At 41.3% G+C, this 22,022-nt stretch overlaps 1 protein-coding gene across 1 annotated transcript in view; it reads left to right on the top strand.

Annotated features, from left to right (window-relative positions):
- The window catches only part of LOC134806983 (LIM zinc-binding domain-containing Nebulette), a 214,141-nt gene that overhangs the window by 154,547 nt on the left and 37,572 nt on the right, over positions 1-22,022 (top strand). The gene's annotated exons all lie outside the window — the stretch shown is intronic.

Genomic DNA, 22,022 nt, shown 5'->3' with positions numbered 1-22,022 from the left:
CCAACAATCTTGACTTATTTGGTCCTAAATATTTAAACACGTTTTACAAATAGCTTTTCCACACCGCATATGTGGGGAAAAACAAGGTGTTAACTTGACCCAGTTGCAGTGTGTATGGGGCTAACACCCCGTCTGTGTATCTCACACCAGCCAAGGGCTTTGTTTTCCTCCTGTCACTTTGTTCATATTTCTTTCATATGTCACATTGACAGCATGAACAAAGATGAGAACACCACAATTGGCTCCCGGTCAACCATGTTAGATGGCAACTTGCCTTCAATATGGTGAAACACATCAGTTAAGACTAGGGTTGTGAGTGGCAGCGTTTTCTGCAGGGACACCCGATCTTTTAGTAAATATGGGGTGCTCTCTTTCGAAGAAGCTGTCTTTCCTGGCACCCCATAGTAAGACACGGAGCAACTACATTGCAATCCCTTGGTCAGTGGTGAAGTAAGGAGGGAAGAGGGGAGAAGGGAGGTGGAGGTAGGGGAGGCTAGGTGGTTGTAGGCCTCCTTCATCTGTTCATTGGCTGTGGCCTTAGGCCAGTTTCTCTGATGTTTGCACTAACGTGCAGTGAGACAGTCCATCTTGTCTACCTGTCTTGAGGGTATCTGTAAGTATTAAATGTGGTAGTTAGGTGTGAAAGCATTTCAAAAAGTGAGAAGATATTCTATGACTGTGGAGGCTTGTTATGATGGTGATAATGATGGTCCCCGAGAATTCCTGGTATGTGAAAGGGAAACGCACAGAATCTGTGAAGGAAAGAGGTGTCCAGCTAACAGGCTTGAACATGTCAGTCTGTAGCTCTTTTTTGGGGGGGAGGGGTGGGAGAACGGAGTCTTGCTCTGTTGCCCAGGCTGGAGTACAGTGGTGCCGTCTCGGCTCACTGCAACCTCTGCCTCCCGGCTTCATGCAGTTCTCTGCCTCAACTTCCCCAGTAGCTGGGATTACAGGCGCCTGCTACCACACCCGGCTAATTTTTGTATTTTTAGTAGAGACAGGGTTTCACTATCTTGGTCAGGCTGGTCTTGAACTCCTGACTTTGTGATCCACCTGCCTCGGCCTCCCAAAGTGCTGGGATTACAGTGTGAGCCACTGCGCCCGGCCTGAAGCTCTTTCTTAATGAGAGCAGGCAGCTCTCAGTGGCTTGGGATTGAATCATTTCCTTGATGGTGTATCTAATCACAGGGGAGGTTGCGGTTGCCTGTAGTCTCTTTCTGGGGGACTTGGGATCACTTCTCAGTCCATCTAGTTAGAGGAAATAATCTCCAAGTGGAATTTACTGTTGGTTAATAATGCCATGAATACATGGTTGGGAGCTATTTTTTAGTTTGTGTAAAATGCTGGTGTTTGTATACTGGTTTTGGTTACAAAAATTAGGTGCTGGCCAAAGAGAGACACTATTATGGAGGCTGGCAAGAACACCTCTGTTCATTCACACCCCCAGGGGTACCAGAATCTGGATCTGCTCTGTGCATATCCAATGTGCCTTTCTTCTCGTCAAGTTAAGTTTCATCAGGTAATTCTGGACAAGTACACACTGAACATAGAACTAAATCAAGCAATCAAATACTCATTTCCTGCCTGTGACATGCTTTGGTACTGTGCAAAATAATTTAAAATTAGTTTCTCTTCCCTTCATAAATTTATAGGGTGTCTGAGGAAAGAAGACTAACACACACCTTGGAATGACTATATTTAATTTGTTATAAGGACTGAAAAAGAGAAAGATCAGGCTGGGCACGGGGGCTCACGCCTGTAATCTGAGCACTTTGGGAGGCCGAGGTGGGTGGATCACTTGAGGTCAGGAGTTCGAGACCAGCCTGGCCAACATGGTGGAACCTCATCCCTACAAAAAATACAAAAATTAGCTGGGAGTGGTGGCGGATGCCTGTAATCCCAACTACTCGAGAGACTGAAGCAGAATTGCTTGAACACGGGAGGTGGAGGTTGCAGTGAGCTGAGATCATGCCACTGTACTCTAGCCTGGGCAACAGAGCAAGACTCTATCTTGGGGAAAAAAAAAAAAGAGAGAAGAATCAGTGTGGATTGGACTCCGTAGTGCTTTGTGCCAGATGTGAGATTTGAATGGAGCCTTGAAGGTTGAGAAAGAATCTGATATAACCACTGTCTCCTCCCTTTCGAAGGCACACCACACCCTTTGGGCTCAGTTAGTGGTTATAGATGCCTTCAGTGCATTCCAGGAGCAAGCATTTATTGTTTTCCTATTATGTGCCTGACTTTGGAGATGCAAAGAAGAAGAAGGTCACTGTTTTATGAATGGCCGATTTTATTCTCCCTGATGTGGCCAGCTGCAAGCTTCAAAGGGTGGCATATACAAATAATTATAGGCTGGTGGGACAAGAGCTAATGGCGAGATGTCCAAAGATCTGTGGGATCGCCAAGCAGCAGTCAGGGGAAGACATCAGATCTTTATAAAGATTTTGCTCAAATGTCGTCTTCTTTAGAAGCAATTGGGCTCCATCAAGCAGACAACATGGGGAAATTCAATGCAATTCAAGAAACACGTATTGATTACCTACTCTGTGCACTGGGATATAAAGACATCATCATCATCAACAGTGTTGCTGTATTCCAAGGACATAATTTTACATGTATTATTTTATTTAATCATAAACAACTTCAATGATATAGGTGTTTATTATTATCTCTATTTAGTTAACACGTTCAACCTTTAGAGAATTTCGATAACCTGCCCTTTCACACTTAGCTGGTATGGAATAGGTCTTGAAATGGGACCTAGATCTCTGAGCCCTCGATGTCCACACTTTTCACCAGTACCCTGGTCCCCTTGCTCAGAGAGCACCTAGAAAAGATCTGTAAGCAAAGAATTGCAATACAAGGGTTGATGCAATGTATGTAAAGGTAGAATCTGGCATTAAGTGTAAGTATGAAGAAGTCATTATGGTTTCTTTTTTTCTGGGTGAGAGGTGAAAACACTTCTGTAAGAATATTTCCATTTTTGCAAAAATGTGGGTAGGTATCTATCCTAATGGTAATACTCAGTAATGGCATTGGATTTCATTTTAGCCTATTAAATGATTTGATTCTGCATGAGAGTATTTCCTTAGAGTTTTGATATCTGGAGTTCTGAACAGCTCACTGGTTTTGGTGGAAAATTGACTATTAATATTGTATAGGCTTGTTTTGATCATTTGTGATGCTAAGCGAATCACATCTATTCATAGCTCCAAGTTTTCAAATTCTGAAATCTTTTAGAATTGTCTGGTTAAAACCAGTTCTCTTCTTTCAGTTCATTAGCTTACCAAGTGAGCCAAAAATAAAGAAAATCAAAATATATTTTCCAATTCAATATAGAAAGTTATTTATAGTTACCCACTGTTATCTCTTTCTTTAAAAAATTTTCTCTTTTCTTTTTATTTCCCCCCCTCTTTTCCTGAGAGGGTTATAAACACTGTGAATATTTTACATCTAAATGCTAAATCCTCTCAAGCTTTTTTGGAATCTATATCAGGTGCCAGATTGTCATAATAAAATTTTATGAAATACTGTGAATAAACAAACAAACCAAGAGTTAGCTCTTTAAAGCCAGTGGTTCATAGGCTTTATACAGTACCTGGTGAACATCCACTTGGCCAGTCTCTGACTGCAGTAGATGTGGACTGCTCTGGACCTTGGCAGTCAAGAGGAAGAGAGGGAAGGAAAGCACTTTTATAGTCACTAGTTCCCTTTTGATCACACATCACAGCATGAACTGCTTCAAAGAAATAGCATAAAGAGTGGTTAGACACCCCCAGGGGCCCGCAGTAGCCCATTCAACAAGAAGCAAAAGTAAAACTGCTTCTGGTGGAATCAGCAACATTATAGTTCACCTGCGGGGGCATCAGGCTTTTACTGCTTGCCTTGGGAGTGGCTCACCTCATTTTCTTTAGGAAAGTGAGATCCAAAGCCCTGACTTAGAAACAAAAGTTTTGGAACACAAACTCTTTGTAAATTAGGTGATCCCTAAACTTAAAACATCCAGGCGAGATGAAAGACCCCTTAAAAAAGAAATTTCTAGCCGGGTGCTGTGGCTTATGCCTGTAATCCCAGCACTTCGGGAGGCTGAGGTGGCAGGATTGCTTGAGGCTAGGAGTTTGACATCAGTCTGGGCACCATAGGGAGACCCCTGTTTCTACAAACATTTTATAAAAAATTAGGGCATGATAGTGCATACCTGTAGTCTCAGCTACTCAGGAGGCTGAGACAGGAGGATCCTGTTGAGCCCAGGAGTTGGAGGCTGCAGTTAGCTGTAATCACACCACTGTGCTCCAGCAGCCTGGCTGACACAGCAAGACTCTAAGAAACAAACAAAAAACCCCAAAAAACAGAAAAAAGAAATTTACTGATTATTTTAATATCATGTGGTAGAAAGCGTTCCCTTTTTTGGGCTGTGTAGCACACTCTTATTGGAAGGGAAGGCATAGCTGCTTTGGGTACTCTGAACCAGGACTCTGGAGACTTCTCAAAGCCGTTGAAATGGTTCTTCCGATGACATTTTGAGTGGGAGCCCCCACTGAGAAGACAACAACACGGAGCTGCCGTGATTGAAGCAGGGGAAGGGGGCAAGCTCCTGGCATCTCCAAACCCCCCTGACTCTCCTCATCTTCCCACCCCCAGAGCCTTAAGGAAACCTGGTCTTCTGTAAAGCATGGTTTTGAAAAAGGCTGCTTAAAATGAAGACAAAACAATAGCTACTCCCCACTTAGTTGTTTATGTGCTTGGCTTAGCTATTTGCAATCATGTTGAAAATAAGAGGGATTTGGGGCTCACTGTGCTCTTAAATGGAGTATGTGTAATTTATGAGGGCTGATACGATGAAAGATGGAAAATGATAATGGAGAGAATGCAAATCATTCTGGAACCTTTGAGTCTTTCTTTTGTAATCTATGTTGATTCTTTTTTAATCTTCCAGGTTTCTGCAGAGGCATAAAAATGTGGTTCATAGGAAGTACAATAAATGATAGTAGTAAGAGTAAGAAGTAAAAGTGATTTCTTTTTATAGGGAACATAATAGTTAAACATCTTTTGGGAGAAATGAAGGCACGTGTTTAGTATAAACCTTTGGAAGCTCCAGAAGGCAGTAATGTGGCTTGCCCTTGGCACACTTCTGAACCTTCTTATTTTATATTCCATTTCCAGAGGGTTTTCTCTCAGTTATCTGTCATCTAACCATCCAGTAAGATGGACCTTACTGGTAAATATTACCTAAAGCAGAACCTTTCTCAGGTGGGAGTTGCATCTTAAAGCGTGTCTGCTGAAGTCTGACTTCCTTCAAAGCAAAGAATCCCTGACTGAGGAACTCCATTGACTGTCCAAAGATAATTGGAGAGTTATTTTGGATAGCATTGTCCAAAAGTTTCAAATCCCACTCTGTATGATTGCCCAATCTTAAACTTGACCTAAAATTCTTTTGCCACTGGATACCGATTGCATGTCAGATTTTGGATATCCTGCAGTGAGTGAAACCAGGTGAGGCCCTTACTCTCAGGGGGTTTATGGTCTAGTGGGAGAGAGGGTGGTAATAACGTAATAAAAAATAGGCCAGGCCTGATGGCTCACTCCTGTAATCCCAGTGTTTTGGAAGGCTGAGGTGCAAGGATCACTTGAGCCCAGGAATTTGAGGTTGTAGTGAGCTATGATCACACTACTGCACTCCAGCCTGGGTGACAGAGTGAGACCCTAAATCTAAAATAATATTAATAATAATAAAAAATAGGAAAAATTACAACTGCAACAAGACCTGCAGAGAGAATGGAGTGTATTTTAAGTGTGTTTTAAGGCACTTTTGGGGAGTTGGAGGCCTGCAGACCTTTCTGCAGCAGATGCATAATAAAATCTTAGAACAGTCTGCTGTATCCTGCTCAGCTCTGGATTCCATTTCCAAATATATACCCATTTTCTCCATTTTTTAATCCTAGGGGACTCTGCTCTTCATTGGGTTCTTTTTGTTTTAGACGGAGTCTCACTCTGTTGCCAAGCTGGAGTGCAGTGGCACGATCTCAGTTCACTGCAATCTCCGCCTCCCAGGTTCCAGCGATTCTCCTGCCTCAGCCTCCCGAGTAGATGGGATTATAGGTGCGCACCACTACGCCTAGCTAATTTTTGTATTTTTAGTAGAGATGGGGTTTCACCATGTTGGCCAGGCTGGTCTCGAACTCCTGACCTCAAGTGATCTACCCGCCTTGGCCTCCCAAAGTGGTAGGATTACAGGCGTGAGCCACTGCGCCTGGCCCTCTTATTATGTCTTATCTCATTGGACAACTTCAGACTTCTAAACACAAACACTGTTTCTCCCGACAGTTTTTGTTGGGTTCTGCTGGTCTTGGACAAGAAGCCTTTTATGCTTGCCTCCTAACTTTCTCTTTTCTTTGAACGCAATTTTGGCAGTTTTACACTTCCACCTTTTGATTTTCCACCATTTGATGCTGTCTTCTAATCCATGGTAATGCTTCTTGTTCTCCGAGTAAGCACTTTCTCATGTTTGTAATGGTTAAAGTTCATTGGGAGAAGCTTCAGCATGTTTATTTTCAAGGTTTTGAGGCAATGTAAATGATGAGAGATTACGTTTCACATAGAGGAATGGGTGAATGTGAATGAGAACTTCAAAGGGGACATATGAATTCACTTGATGTGGTACATTTCCTTCAGGGAGCACAGCGTGCTAAGCAGATGTTAACTCCAACCTTTGCGATTCCACTCACCCTCACAGTTTCCCATAAGTCAGATCCCCACCCTGCCCCCACGCCCCCATTGTACCTCTGGATAAAATGATGTAAGAGACAAAAATGTCAGTAGTGGGAGACAGGAAAATAACCAAGATGTTCTGATTTTTGTGCACCACTAGGTTTTCGACCCTTTAATCACAGGGACCTGGTGTTCTACTCTCAACCCTCCTGAGATGACCTGCATCCTTTTCATCTGTTTCCCAAGGCCTGGAAAGTTGGTCCTTTGATTCCTTCCTGGCCCACCCTACTTCCCTTTCCATCATTCCCATAGCTGATGGTGGAGGGAGGTGTGAGTGCTGTATTTTGGGCGGGCAGGCTCTAGGCTATTTGTTAAGAGTAAGTGGGTCAGAGTCTGGTAACTGGCCCTTGTATTAGGCATTTCAATATATAGTCTATCTATCAAGGAGGATGTTTTAAAAGTATTAAAGCAGGCTGGGCACAGTAGCTTATGGCTATAATCCCAATGCTTTGGTAGGCTGAAGCAGGAGGATCACTTGGGGCCAGGATTCAAGATCAGCCTAGGCAACATAGGGAGACCATTGTGTTTGCCAAAAAAATTAACAAATACAAATAAATAAGCTAGGCATGGTGGCTCATGCTTGTAGCCCCAGCTACTTAGGAGGCTGAGGCAGAAGGATCGCTTGAGGCCAGGGGTTCAAGGATGCAGTGAGCTGTGATCATGCCACTGCACTCCAGCCTGGGTGACAGAGTGAGACCCTGTCTCTAAAATTAAAATAAATAAATATATATATACACAATCAATGCATTTTTCATCTTTCTCTCACATAAATCATGCTCTGCCATCCTGCTTCACACTTGTGGCCCCAGAGAAAGAAGCAGAGTGAAGAGTGAGTGGCACTCTGGGAAGGAGGGAAGATGGTCCCACTTGAAGGGGGCCACCTACCCTACTCCCACTTCTGGCCATGGTAGATTGTACGAAGCAAGCAGAAAATCGGAGACTGAAACATGACCTCCTCTCTCTCTGCTGACTGCAGGCTCAGAGATGAAAGTTGGGAGAGGCAGATTAAACTGCCAAAAGCAGAGAAAACCACCCCACAAAATGTATTCCCAATCTCCTCCCACCTCAGTGGCAGACTTGGGGCCTCTGCAGCATGGCAGGCAAAGTAAGAACGTGGGTTGCATTTCCCAGAATCTTAGTCTCTCCCATAGTGTGGAAGGCGATGGCAGCTGCAATGTGCCTTGTAGAAGGATGCTGAGGTGCTTGCTGGGAGCTGCCAGGGGCATTGCCATTGCAGGAACAGTGTGGCCCTGGGGCCGGGGTGGATGTGCGGGTGGGGAGTAGAGGTTAGACCTCAATGAGAAGCATGGAAGGAAGTGTCTTCAGGGGGTACTGCTAGGCTGTTCCTGAGCTAAGGAAGAACACACCACAGGGTTACCAGCCACAGATGCCAACAGATGCCACAGATGCCAACAGATGCCAGCCACAGATGCCAACAGGGTGCCTGGCACCTGAGAGGACAGGAGATACCACTGAGGCCAAAGGAGTTCGAGGAGAGAAGGAGGGAATATGGGCATGGGTCCCAGGCTTTCTTCTTCCTTCATTCACACACTCCAGGACATCATCTCAGAGGGGAACCAGGAAGCAGGAGGAAATGGGAATTGACCTAAGCTGACTGTTTCAGTTGTTGAATGGACTCAATGCAACCGATGGAACTAAATTTAGTTCTTTCCACTTCCGTGTGGTACGGACTTGTAAAGAATCACAGGGCAGCTCTAAGACATAAAGAAGCTTGATTTTCTTTTGTATCAGAATACGAGTACATCGTAAATAAGTTGCTGACCTGTTGTATACACTTTGATTTTATTGGGTAAATATAGCACTAGACCAGCCACCCAGAGATCTGGGCTCTCCCCCATCCCTGCCACTAAGTGTGACTTTGGGCACTCCTAACCTTTTTCAGGGCATAAGATGTAGGTTGTAGTAAAATTCCTTCCAGTTGTAATAGTCTCTGATTTTAGTACAAAAATGTTCTGCAATAATGTCTCAACCTAGCAATAAAAGAACTTGAAAAAAAACTGCCATTATTTTTTCTTTTCTGCCAAAATAGCAATTGTCAGGCCTGCCATTTCATTTGACCATTCTCTAAATAGCTCCTTCCCTGGACTGGTCTCAGATATTGGCTGAAGGTCATAATTGGGAGGTCACATAGATTTGAGGGAAGTTGATGGGCAAATCAGTTTCACATTGGAAGATGTTTAAAAAATGGCACAGGACGAAAGACAAGAATAGCTACAGTCATGCTGTTCATTCACTGATAGCAACTCATCATTTAACTCAGTTGTCGAGCTTCAATAACCTACGTTCAAAGTCATTTATGCCATGTTACATGACTTCCTAATTAGCTCAGTAGATATTTTTCAAGTTTTCTATGTAGAAGTAGAGTAACTCTATATATTTGTATACTTTTATGAAATGTCTTATTTTAGTTTTACTTCCTAATGCTTTCTTATTTTTTTTTTGAGTGGCTTTGCTTGATTATGTGGTAGCTTTTGAACTTCAAAAGTTGGTCTTGGCTGGGTGTGGTGGCTCATGCCTGTAATCCCAGTGCTTTGGGAGTTCGACGTGGGAGGATGGCTTGAGGCCAGGAGTTTGAGACCAGGCTGGGCAACATAGCAAAACCCTGTTCTTGCAAAAAAAAAAAAATTAAAAAATTCGCTGGGCATGGTAGCACACACCTGTAGTCCCACCTACTCAGGAGACTGATGTAGGAGGATCGCTTGAGCCCAGAAGGTCGAGGTTGTAGTGAGCTGTGATTGTGCCACTGCACTCCAGCCTGGTCGACAGAGCTATACCTTGTCTCAAAACAAAATGAAACAAAACAAAAACAAAAGCAAACAAACAAAAACCATATATCTCAATTCAGCATGTCTCTGTGATCCCTCATACAGAGGAGCTGATCTAAAGCAATCCCATTTCATTAAATTAACAGGCACATTAGGGAACTATTTCTTAATACCCTTAATCAACACTCTAAATTTCCTAACAATGTATTTTTTGAAAGGAGGACACTACTTAGACACTACTGTCTCGTAATGGCCTTAAACAACAAAACCAAATTTATAGGACAATATAGAATTCAGAAAAGGCCTCTTGGAGATAACCCTAGGGGTAACCAGCAGCCTGCGGTAGCCCTTATTGTGCCCTGAATGTTTAAACTCTCATGAAGTACATATATGTGTGCTTAAAAATTATATATTTTAAGCAGAAATTATCTAGCCTACTTATCATTTTCCTTTACCTCAGAACTTTGTTTAGAGCACCCATTAGCTTCAGAAGGACCTTCCCACTGGAATTCTCTGGGGGCCTTGCAAAAGGATAAAAACAGGCTCAAGAAATTCTGTAGAGAAAAGATGACTATGTTAACATCATTCTTTAAAAAAGCTTCCGTTTGGGACAATTGTATTGTATTCTGAAATGAGATACTTGGGCTTCCAAAATATGGGTTGTGCTTTGTAAAATGGAGTTTTTCTCATTACAAAATGTTGGAAGAGAGCAATGAGAATTTCCTTCTCTGCCTCCTTCCCTCTCTCTTGATTTTTGGTGAAGTCAAGGGTCAGGATGATGCTAAATCAGAAATTAAGGCAACACAAATTTGATCCCAACTGGTGGAGCTGCTCTGGACCCCTTTTGACTGACACTGAGTTCCTGTTTCTGTGGAATTTTTCTTATTTACAGGAATCCATGATCTGTGAATGTCTTCTAAGAGAAATCTAATAAGCATCTTTAGCTACTGAGTTAGCTTCCTAAGCACACAGTATTTTAGACACCACACAACTAAATATACCAATTCCAAGCGATTTACTTAAACAAAAAAGTGAAATATAGTAAAACCAAGAATTCTATTCTATTTTTAATTAGGCAGTCATAGAGCCTTAATACTGATTCTTTTAAAAACCTCTAGAATGGCTTTAATGCTTATAAACCATTAAAATTAAAACCAAAGTAGCTCTTAACTATATTTCTGCTATTGGACAGAGAACATGTCTGTTATATAAGTTTTCCTTAGAATTGGATAATTTCCAAGGCTTTGAATCTTTTTATTCTAGAATATTTTATTCTTCATAGGAATACCACTTAATGTCTTAGGAGTGTGTATGTATATGGGTTTTTTATATACATATATAATAAATATTATATGTAATATACATGTATGTAGATATACATATACATACATTACATACAATATGCATACAGTAGACACCCCTTATTTGCAGGGAATATGTTCCAAGAACCCTAGTGGATGTCTGAAAACTGCAGATAGTACCGAACCTTATAAATACTGTTGTTTCCTATGTGTATATATCTACAATAAAGCTTAATTTATAAATTAGGCACAGGAAGAGATTAACAACAATAACTAGTTTACATTCCCACCAGCGGGTTTTCACTGCATCCACGCCAACATCTATTATTTTTTGATTTTTTGATTATGGCCATTCTTGCAGGAGTAAGGTGGTATCGCACTGTGGTTTTGATTTGCATTTACCAGATCATTAGTGATGTTGAGCATTTTTTCATATGTTTGTTGGCCATTTGTATATTTTCTTTTGAGAATTGTCTATTCATGTCCTTAGCTCACTTTTTGATGTAACCAAATACCATCTGTTCCCCAAAAATCTATCGAAAAAAATTAAAAAATAAAAAACCACAACAATAACTAATAGTAAGATAGAATAATTTCAACAGTATGCTGTAATAAAAGTTATGCAAATGTGGTCTCTCTCTTTCTCGAAATATCTTATTGTACTTTACTCACCTATTTTCAGCCCACAGTTGACTGTGTAAAGTGAAACCAGGGATAAGAGGGGACTACTGTACATATATATAGATATGCATACAATATGCAAACATATGCATTATGCATATAAATATATGCATGTTTTTACATACATTTGTATAACATCTACCTATACATATATACACACACACGTATATAATAATATAACAAAGTTAACTTGGAAGGACAATGTTCGGGAAAGTCTTGAAAACCTGAAAGACCAAGAAAACATGAAGTGTCTTTTCTCTTTTGTTATGAATGGCTAAGTATGATTTAATTCACTGCTGGACACTCTAACAGTCACCTTATTGCAATCTAAGTTCCCCATCTGTGAATTAGCTTTGCAGTCTCTGTGTCTTTTAGTTCTTCCATATGTTTTAAGAAATAGCTAATGTGAAAAACTGTAACAGAAACGTGTAGTATTACTTCTGCAAGTGTGGTAATGAGATCTTTTTCAAAATATTACTGATTCCAGAGGACAGATCACTCATTCTACTATATAACAAGCACAGACGTAATTCAAGAGGCTTTACCTGTTTTAATGGGTCTTTCTCTGTGTAGTTTGTTCATTAATTTAAGGTTTTTCATGTCTGTTTTCACCTTTGTCCTTTGCTGTAGATTTTAAACTAGAGGCCAGTGATCCTATTTAATTTAATGGTTATTAATAAATAACCACACTAAGCAATCGCCTGGATGATATTGTGCCGTCAGATGATAAGGGTGATAATGTATGAAATGAAATAGAAAGAATGGAAGGTAGTTTCATAAAAAGCAAGAGTCTTATAAGAATGAAGAACAAGACACTTTTCTGACAGGTGGACAGATGCTTTTCCAGTTCTTTCTTGGCATAAATTACAAATGGAGAAAAACCTTGGTATTTTTGGTTTCAAACCTTTACTAGCAAAGAAATCTCACTGAAGGACCCTCCATACTTCCTGTAACTTATCTGTATAAGGCTGCTTTAATTATTTATTGGTTTAATCTACATTTAATGGATACCTCCTTTGGCCCAGCCCTGCCAGCTCTTGGGTGCGGGTTGTGTGAGGCGAGAGACCAGCGGCTGTGGGGAGAGAGGGTGAATGGAGGAAAGACCTGACCCCTGACTTAGAGGTGTTTATTGGGTCCCCTCAAAATATATTCTCCCAAATTCTGTGAACAGTTTTTTTTTTTTCTGTATTTCATTCGGCTTTCTCCTCTCATTCTCCACTGAAATGTTTATCCTTTCTTTGAAAGAAACCCCAAAGTGACTCTTTTCCTCTTTCCATGGATCAGATGCCAAATTCTTTGAGAAATATGTAGAATAAGAAAGGATCCTTTACCTGGTTTGGAAGGAGCTCTTTCTGTTTTTCTTTCCCCACCCAACACCTGTGCCTTTTTGTCAACTATTTATAGAACTTGCTCCTTCTTAAAATAATGTGGATCGAAAATGGTTTGATTGCTTCATGGACACAGGAAGACTTCTCCAAAAAAAGCAACTTTCTTCTTGTTATCCTTGGCAAAATTAAATCATGTCGTAAACAATATCCCAATCCTCTTGTCATCCATCAGACTCTAGAAGGGTGGCTCCTAATGCTTTTCAGGTCTCGGATCACTATGGAAATTTGGTGAAAGCCATGCAACTCCTCCTTTGGAAAAGTTATGGTAGCCTGCTTTAGAATATAAATGCAGAAGTTCAGGGCATAGTGAACTCCATCGGTGGAACCCTAGAAAGTCTCAAGCTTTAGCAGGAGTGGCTGGGCTGGCCAAGGGAAGGAACAGGGAAGAAGGACTGGTTGGATTTACAGGTCTCACAGAGAGTGGTGGCATTGTCACAGAAAGATTATGGACTCCCTGCCTTCTAAGCACAATTTTATTTTATCTCCATTAAAATATTAACTCTTTTGGAACATGAACTCTTACTGCCTTAAAAAAAGCAATCTAGCAACAAGTGTTAAAACTTGAAAGACACAAATACATTTTGTTCTGGCAATTCCACTCCTGGGAATCTCTCCCATGGAAACAAAATTATCAGCATAGAAAGCGTAAGTACAAGGATGTCTATGACAGCACCGTTTGTAGAAGCACAAAACTGGAAACAGAGCAAAAGGTCATCTGCAAGAGAATAGTGAGTTACATTTTGATAATCTGCACCAAAGAATATGATGCGATCATTTAAAGGAAGGAAATAGAGCTCTATAGCCGCATGCCTTGGAGGTATGCCTGTGAAGTGTTGCTCAGTGAGAAACACAGATGTAGAAAAGCGTAGAGATGACCAAACCCTCTGTGTGTGCCTGCGTTTGCGTATCTATGTCTATATATGTTTAGCTCTGATTAGGAATATATGTATAGGTAGAAAAATATGGATTAATATATTCCAGGTTACTAACATTGGTTCTTGGGGCTTACAGGGTGAGCCTAGCAAATAAAGGAAAAAAAAGATTGCAATACTTAAAAAAAAAAAAAAAAGTGTTAGTATGACAGTAATTCATTGTATCAGATTATACTTATGGGTGGGTAGATGTAAAAATAAATAAAATAGGGATTTTATTTAATTTATTATTATTATTGTTTTGAGACACTTGCTCTGTCACCCAGGCTGAAGTGCAGTGGCATGATCACAGCTCACTGCAGCCTTGACTTCCTGGGCTCAAGTGGTCCTCCCACCTGAGCCTCCTGAGTAGCGGGGATCACAAGTGTGCACCACCATGCCTGGCTAATTTTATTTGAAAAGATGGGGTCTACCTATGTTGCCCAGGCTGGTCTCGAACTCTTGGGCTCAAGCGATCCCCCCATCTTGACCTTGCAAACTTCTGGGATTACAGGTGCAAGCCACTGTGCCTGGCCAGATAATGGTTTTAAAACAGATTTGCTTATGTACATTTTAAATTTTACTGTTTTACTTCTTCACAGTCAGTAACACTGAGGCTTTACCATTCAGGCTGCTGGGGACTAATCTGGCCAATTTGACCAGCTGGGGGTCTCCCTGCTGATTTCTTAGATGGGTATTCTGTGACTTATTGCTCTAAAGGCATTAGGTCTTTTAGCAAATGTTTATTGGATGTCTATTTTATGTCATATACTAGGCCTTGTGCTCCTTAAAGAACTAAGGTGTGAGTGCGTGTCTGTGTCTGCACAAGTCAGGGACTGTTAACAGCTGCAATTGAACTGTCTTCAATTTGGTATTTGTCTGTTTATTTGGTTGTGAGCGTGCAAAATGGAGGGCATAAGGTGTTACTCTCAGGCCAGTAAGAACCTAAGAATTTGTTTGGGCGAGGTCTTGATTTCCTTTTTTGCCTCTATTAAATGGCCTACCCTTAATTCACCAGCTTCTCCATAGAAATGCCTAAAGACCTTGAGAGGTTAATACTGAAAGGGTTTTAGAGAAAAAAGAAAGGTGAGGTGCTTTCTGTGAGTCAGTGTTTCTCCAAATAGTCTTTACCTGCCTACCTGTATGCATCACAGTTGCCTAGCGAATATGGTGAGAATGCTCACTCATGGGCCTGGCCCCAGACCCACTGACAGGGAGGCCCAGAAATCTGCATTGTTAATTCTCCAGGTGATTCTTTTTTTTTTTTGAGATGAGTCTCGCTTTGTGCCCCAGGCTGGAGTGCAGTGGCGCAATCTCGGCTCACTGCAAGCTCCACCTCCCGGGTTCACACCATTCTCCTGCCTCAGCCTCCCGAGTAGCTGGGGCTACAGGCACCTGCCACCATGCCTGGCTGATTTTTTGTATTTTTAGTAGAGATGGGGTTTCACTGTGTTAGCCAGGGTGGTCTCGATCTCCTGACCTCATGATCCGCCTGCCTCGGCCTCCGAAAGTACTGGGATTACAGGCGTGAGCCGCCGCGCCCGGCCCAGGTGATTCTTATTTACGCTTGTTAATATTTGAGAACCAGTTCCATAGAGTGTCGTCCCAAATAATGAACACTCCTGGCATTTTTTTTTCCAAAATTTTACTCTTTTAATAAATTTTTCCAATATTTCAATGGCTTTGAATTTTTATTTTTTTATTAATGATGCATTTATTCATAACGATGTCTGCATTTTAGAGAAGTGTTCATGAAGAAGAAACTTCTTCAAACAACACTGTTGTTACCAAATATCCACTGCATTCTTAATGTAAAGGAATCAATGTAGGTCAGTTAAAGGCTAGAATGGTTTAAAAAAAATCAACAATCTGATGCTCAAATTCAAATGTCTTTAATATACATGTACTTATGTGTATACGTATAAGAAAAAATTTCAGGTTACAATGCATTCTGTTGTTTTGAACTACAGGAATCAAACCAGAATTTTTAGCCGTGATACACATTTGATACATTCATGGATTCTTGATTTTTTGGACGACTTTTGGTTTGTTTATAAAGTTCCATAATAGAGACAAGAACTGAAAGGGTTTTTCAGATATTTTTTATTCCCTTTCATACATTTCTTCCCCAAGAAATTTAGATACATTTTGAGATTTTCGTAAAATCTTAAAATAATTGAATAATTTAAGCAAAGGCTAGTTCCTATGAAAAGCAGAATTATATGACAATTTTCCTACATTCCTCATGTGATTGTACCTGTGCAGAGAACAACCCTATTCTGATTAGAAAGATCCTGCCTGAGAACCTTTTAGCTTCACAGCAGGATGTATACAACCGAAGTCGATTCAAGAAACTCATGACGTCATCCCTCAGTCAATAATCATTGATTGAATAGAGTTGGTTTCAGATGTAGGTATTAGGTACCAGTAGGGATACAGAAGGAAAATTCATGGTTTCCGTCTTTGAAGAATAATCTGGTTCAGAAAATAGTTCAAATGTGCATGTTTTGACATGGCTTCATAACAAAAGATCCTTTCAATCAAAATGCTAGGGAAACCAGCATTAAAGGAGAGATTGTGGGGCAGGCGAGGTGTTGGCAGCAGGGACATGGGTTGTCAGGAGACAATGGAACAGAAACAAGACATGAGAAAAAGTGTGAGCTTAATCCATAAAGCTGTTTCCCTCCAAAGGTGTCAGCTGCATGGCGTGGGAGGTCAGGCAAGTGGGTCTGTGTTCCCCAGGGTGGGAGAAGCATTAGTAGAAACAGGTGATGAATTCCTTAATTAGGATAGGGAAACACTGCAGAAGAGCTGTGGTCTGGGGATTTTATGAAATGCAAAGCTTGGAAAATTAAAGAAGCCCAATGTGAAGAAGTTAGGAGGCAGGATCAAGGTGGCTGTGAAAACAGAGAAGAAAAACTTAGAGCTCCTTTTGGAGAAAATGGGATATTAGGGCTAAATTTGAAAAAAAAAAGCCACATAATGAAAATACCTGTGATGTTATTAAACCCATCACGATGGGTTCAGTCTAAGGCATTTTAAATTAGAGTGAACACTGTGGGTAGTGGTGTGAAAGAGACCTCACTAATTGACGATATGGTTTAGCTCTGTATCCCTACCCAAATCTCTTGTGGAATTGTAATCTCCAGTGTTGGAGGAGGGGCCTGGTGGGAGGTGATTGAATCATGGGGGCGGATTTCCCCCTTGTTGTTCTCGTGATGGTAAGTGAGTTCTCCCGAGATCTGGTTGTTTAAAAGTGTGTAGCGCTTCCCCCTTTGCTCGCTCTCTTTCGTACTCCATTGTGTGAAGATGTGCTGGCTTCCCCTTTGCCTTCTGCCATGATTGTGAGTTTCCTGAGACCTCTCCATCCATGCTTCCTGTACAGCCTGCAGAACTGTGAGCCAGTTAAACCTTTTGTCTTTATAAATTACCCCGTCTCAGTTCTTTATAGCAGCGTGGGAATGGACTAATACAATTTTAAATCTTTAATTTTCTGTTGATTTATAATTTAAGAATTTATTTCTGTAATAAAATACAAATATCATCTAACAGACCTTTGACATGGTAAATATTCTACAGCGTAGGATAACTTTATAAGGTTTAGGTAGTAGGTGGTGAGTAAGTGCTAGATGACTGAATTCTGGTGTTTATCTTGGAAAGTAATCTGCAATTCTATATGATGTTTTTTCCTGCATAGGACACGAAGTTCTGCTACAATTATTTAGGAATAACTTTTTTTATGACTCATGTTAGTAATATTACTGTAAATCAACATTTTAAAAAAACAATGTTTCATCACCATAAAAAAAAAACCCTCCCTCCTTCCCACATCAAGGATATCTTCCTCTTGTCTAAGAAGCACCTACTCCTTTTTGGAGGTTGACATTTACATCGAGCGAGTACCTTTCATCTCTGAAAAAGAAAAAGAAATACGTGTAGAAAAACCCAACTAACTAACAAATCACCTTAATTACTACCTGCAGAGAAAAACGGTTGGCTTTATGTTTCTTTCTTTAATTGTGTGTGTTTTTAGCTCAATCCACAAATGAGAAATAAGTGTTGGTGGAAAAACAGACCAGTTTTGCTTATATATGGTGTGGTGGGTGGAGAGAAAGGGTACATCAGATTGCTACCTAACAGAGCGAGGAAATCAGTTCTTATTTTCCATTAGAAAACAAAACAAATGGCAATTAATCCATTCATGTCTGAGGTTGCAGGTTTTTGAATTTTTGCAATCAGACCTTGGCGATGACCTTGAGCAGTAGAATATAAATAACTCCCACATGCTTAGAGTTCCAATGATGGAACACTAGGCATAAATGGGCTAAAGACGAAAAAAAAAAAAGTTGTGAGTATATTGACTTCCCAAGGAGCACTAGGCTTCTGCAATCAGTTCACCTGTGGATTGCGTGTTAGTTACCTCCTAATTACTGAAAATTGGGCTTTATCAGTAGTGGCATGATGTTCCTGGGGGTTTCTTTCCCTGGAGTATCTGTGATAATGCCATAGCTTGTCTTGCAAATCATTTATTTTGCTAGGCTATGAAATGATGTCCACCTTACAAGTTGGAAAAATCTTTCTGATAGGAAGAACTCTGGCTGTGTTCCACCTCCCTGGATTCTCTGATTCCCAGCTGCTACGTGGCTCCCAGCTTGTCCCAGGGAATGTCTGTGGGACAAGACATTCTCTTTACTTGCCGATTTTCCTCTAGCACTAGGTACCTGTTTTCACCTGGAATGTGACAACCAGGTGCTGTTAGCTTTTTGTCTCTGGCGGTCTGTCGGCTGGCTGGACCTGGGGAAGCAGGCAATAGAGTCTAGGCCTGGGGTTAGACTAGCATTTTCCTGACCACCTCCATCCCTCTGACATCTTACCTGCTGCTTTCTGTGGAGAAGGGAGGATCTATACAAGCTCATGGGGACCTGCATTGGTTTCCAGAGGGAACTGCAGAAGATTGGGTGTGCAGGAGCGAATTCCTGACCAGGAAGTCAGGACCCTCCTGTGCTGGCTTTGTCTGCAGGAGACCAGCTCTCCAGCTCTGTCTGGGCTTCTTCCCTTTTTCTCTGCCCTTAAATCCCAATGTGGCCCTTCCTGGCCATCCTACCTTCTTTCTCTCCCTTCAATGCACTTGATTTCTCTCCAGTGAATCAGCTTTCTTCCATATCTTAGACTGCAAAAACAGCAGAGCATCCAGAAAGACAAGAGACATCTTACCTGATGTCATCTGCTCCATTGCAGTCTTTTGCTCACTTTGTCATTTTGGGGTGTTGCTTTCTCGTTTTGGGAGCCTTATTTCTGTTTGCAGTAAGTATTTAACCTTCTATCTCAAAATGTTCAGAGTTTCAATTTAAACAAATTCTTACCCACTTGATTTTATTTTTCTACAAATGTTTTGCTCCTTCCTTTGCAAAGGCTGGTCTCCTGCTTAACTCATTTACCTGGGAATGGGTGGCTTCTCTCTCTTTAGAGACCTCTGTTCTTTGCAGAAGGTCAACATTCTGCAACCCTGTGTAGATGGGGAGGGATAAATTTGTTTGGCCAGGAAAAGTCACTTTTGACAGGGGACTAATGGGGGGACCAGAATCCCCCCTACCATAGTGCAGCTTGGGACACAATAAACCACCCCATCCAGCTAGCACTCAGGGCCTCTCTGTAGCTATTTCCTGGGGCCATGCTGGGGCCATATGGCCCCTTGAGGGCAGGGCAATAATCTGTTGTGGTAGCTGCAGCTCCCTCTGCCCCCCTCTGCCCCCCCATGTCCCCTCTATACCCCCTCTATTCCCCCTCTATCCCCCTCTGCCCCCTCTCTGCCCCCCTCTGCCTGGCTTTTTCCTTGCCCTAGTGGCCAAAGCTCTTCACTAGATTCACCGAAGATGGTGACACTGCCACGGGCCGCCTTCCAAACTACAACAGTTCGTGGCAGCAGTGCAAGCTTAATTTTTTAAAACCTTCCATCAGAGGTGGAAGTGCTTTATAGTAAATGACTACATTGCTGGAAATCACTTACTGGTGTCGTCTTGATTATATTCCTTAGTCATTACAGTTTGCATCACATGATCTTTTCTCAAACATCAGCATGGGGAACCAACGATGAAATTGCATTTCTTTGAATTAGAGTATAGATTATTATGGGAGAAGAAAGACATTAAAGGAGCAGCATTCATGTTTATGTTTGAAGAAATACGACAGGCTTCACAGCCTCCATGGCAGTTAAAGCGGGGGTTGTAAGAGAACATGGAGCCATCAGACCTCATTGCCTTAGATAGGTCCCAGTGAGTGTAGGGAAAATGCTTTGGCTTTTACAACCCTGGGTATATAAATCCTGGATATAGAATCAGTTTGGTTTGTATTTCTTTTTCTTTTTTCTTTTGTGATGTGAGACAGGGTCTCACTCTGTTGCCCATGCTGGAGTGCGTTGGTGCAATCACAGCTCACTGCAGCCTCAACCTCCTGGGCTCAAGTGATCTTCCTACCTCAGCCTCCTGAGTAGCTGGGACTACAGGCATGCATCACCGTGCCTGGCTAATATTTTTAAATTTTTAGTAGGGATGGGGTCTTGCCATATTGCCCAGACTTGTCTTGAACTCCTGGGGTCAAGCAACCCTCCCACCTTACCCTCCCAAAGTGCTGAGATTACAGGCGTGAGCCACTGCATCCAGCCTGGCTTGTATTTCTTGTGGGGCTGGGAGAATAGAGCATCACTGCAGGTCTTCTCACACATAATTGGGCAATCAGTAAATGATTGTTGGAATAAACCAGAGTCTTACTCAGAGAGTACGCCTTTCTTCCCTGACAGCCTTTTTTTTTTTTTTTTTTTTTTTTTCCCACACACCTCTGGGTTTCTGTACAGTTTTTGTATGGTAAAAGCCAAGGATTTGGAAATTTTTGGTGCCGCAGATAAAAATAAATAATTCAAACATAAGTCTGGGAAAGGGAATGAATTATTGTTTGCTTGGACTTCTTTACTGGCTCTGACTCCAGGCCTTGCCTGACCCTGAACACCCAGCATATCTTCACTTGTTCCAGATGGCGGATCCTGTCTTGTTGGCGGCCCCCAGAACTTGCTGCTGTGTGACCTTCCATCCTTGTCATCTGACAGTCCTCATGATCCGTATATCAGACTGACAGAAGTTACTCCATAGACAAACAAAATGATCGAATTAAGGGACTTCATTGGGGCTAGTTGTGAATTCAGATTGTGACTTTTAGGGGGTGTCAGAGTTGACGTGTCGCAGAGTGTTCAAAGCAATGCCAGTTGGATTTTTAATGTGATATGCAGATTGGATAGTATTATTGCTGTGTGCATTATTGGAATTTCTATTCTTCCTGGCCATCTGCTTGGTTATATATGTTTTAATTCTGATGTTAAGTATGAGATGTAGACGTAGCATTTTTATTGTTCTACCATTTCCCCTGCCTTCTTTTATCTGCACATTTCTTAAAGCAGCCAGGAGCCATGGTTTCTAAATGCCTAGTGTTGAGAGCCCTGGCAAGAGTGGAGACCTTATCTTTGGATTCCCCATAGATTCTAGATGAATGAATGAGTTATTGGAAACAATAACAGACATTATTTACTGGGAGTTAACGATGAGCCAGTCATTTGCTAAGGCTTTTTGTAGAGTATCTCATTTAATCTTCCCCATAACTTTCTTAGGTTAGCATGATTGTTCTCATTTTGTAGATGAGGGAGCTGTGGCTCAGAGAAGTCATGTAAACTGCCTGAGGCCACACAGCTACTCAGGGTCCTTGCTAATATTTGGCCTCAGGACTTTCCGACTCCAAAGCCTGAGATGTTTCTTATTAGCTATCTCAGCATTGTCATTATTATGACATTTCTGTGATTTCCATACTGTATCGTATCAGTGATATGACATTTTAGGTTTAAAATTCTCCAGGATCTCTTCATTAGGTGAAATTTTTATGTTTGGACTTTTAAAAATTGTGATTTCTGATAAATAGCCTTTTATTGTATTTAATTTATTTTTTTGGCTCCATTTGATTTTCATCATTCCTAAATGTTTTTAATACTTTTAATTAAGTTATGTAGTAAACTTTTCATTTGGAGGTCAATGATTTTAGCCAGTTTATTATTTTAGCAGCACTCTGTTTTGTTGGCTGTACCCATCTTAACTGGTATTGTATAAATGTCCTCATGTTTTCTGAGCTTACTGATTTTTAAATTCAAAT

Source organism: Pan troglodytes, chromosome 8, assembly GCF_028858775.2.
Source record: "Pan troglodytes isolate AG18354 chromosome 8, NHGRI_mPanTro3-v2.0_pri, whole genome shotgun sequence".
NCBI lineage: Eukaryota > Metazoa > Chordata > Mammalia > Primates > Hominidae > Pan > Pan troglodytes.
Note: the sequence above shows the minus strand (reverse complement) of the source record. Positions and strands in the feature narration are given on the sequence as shown.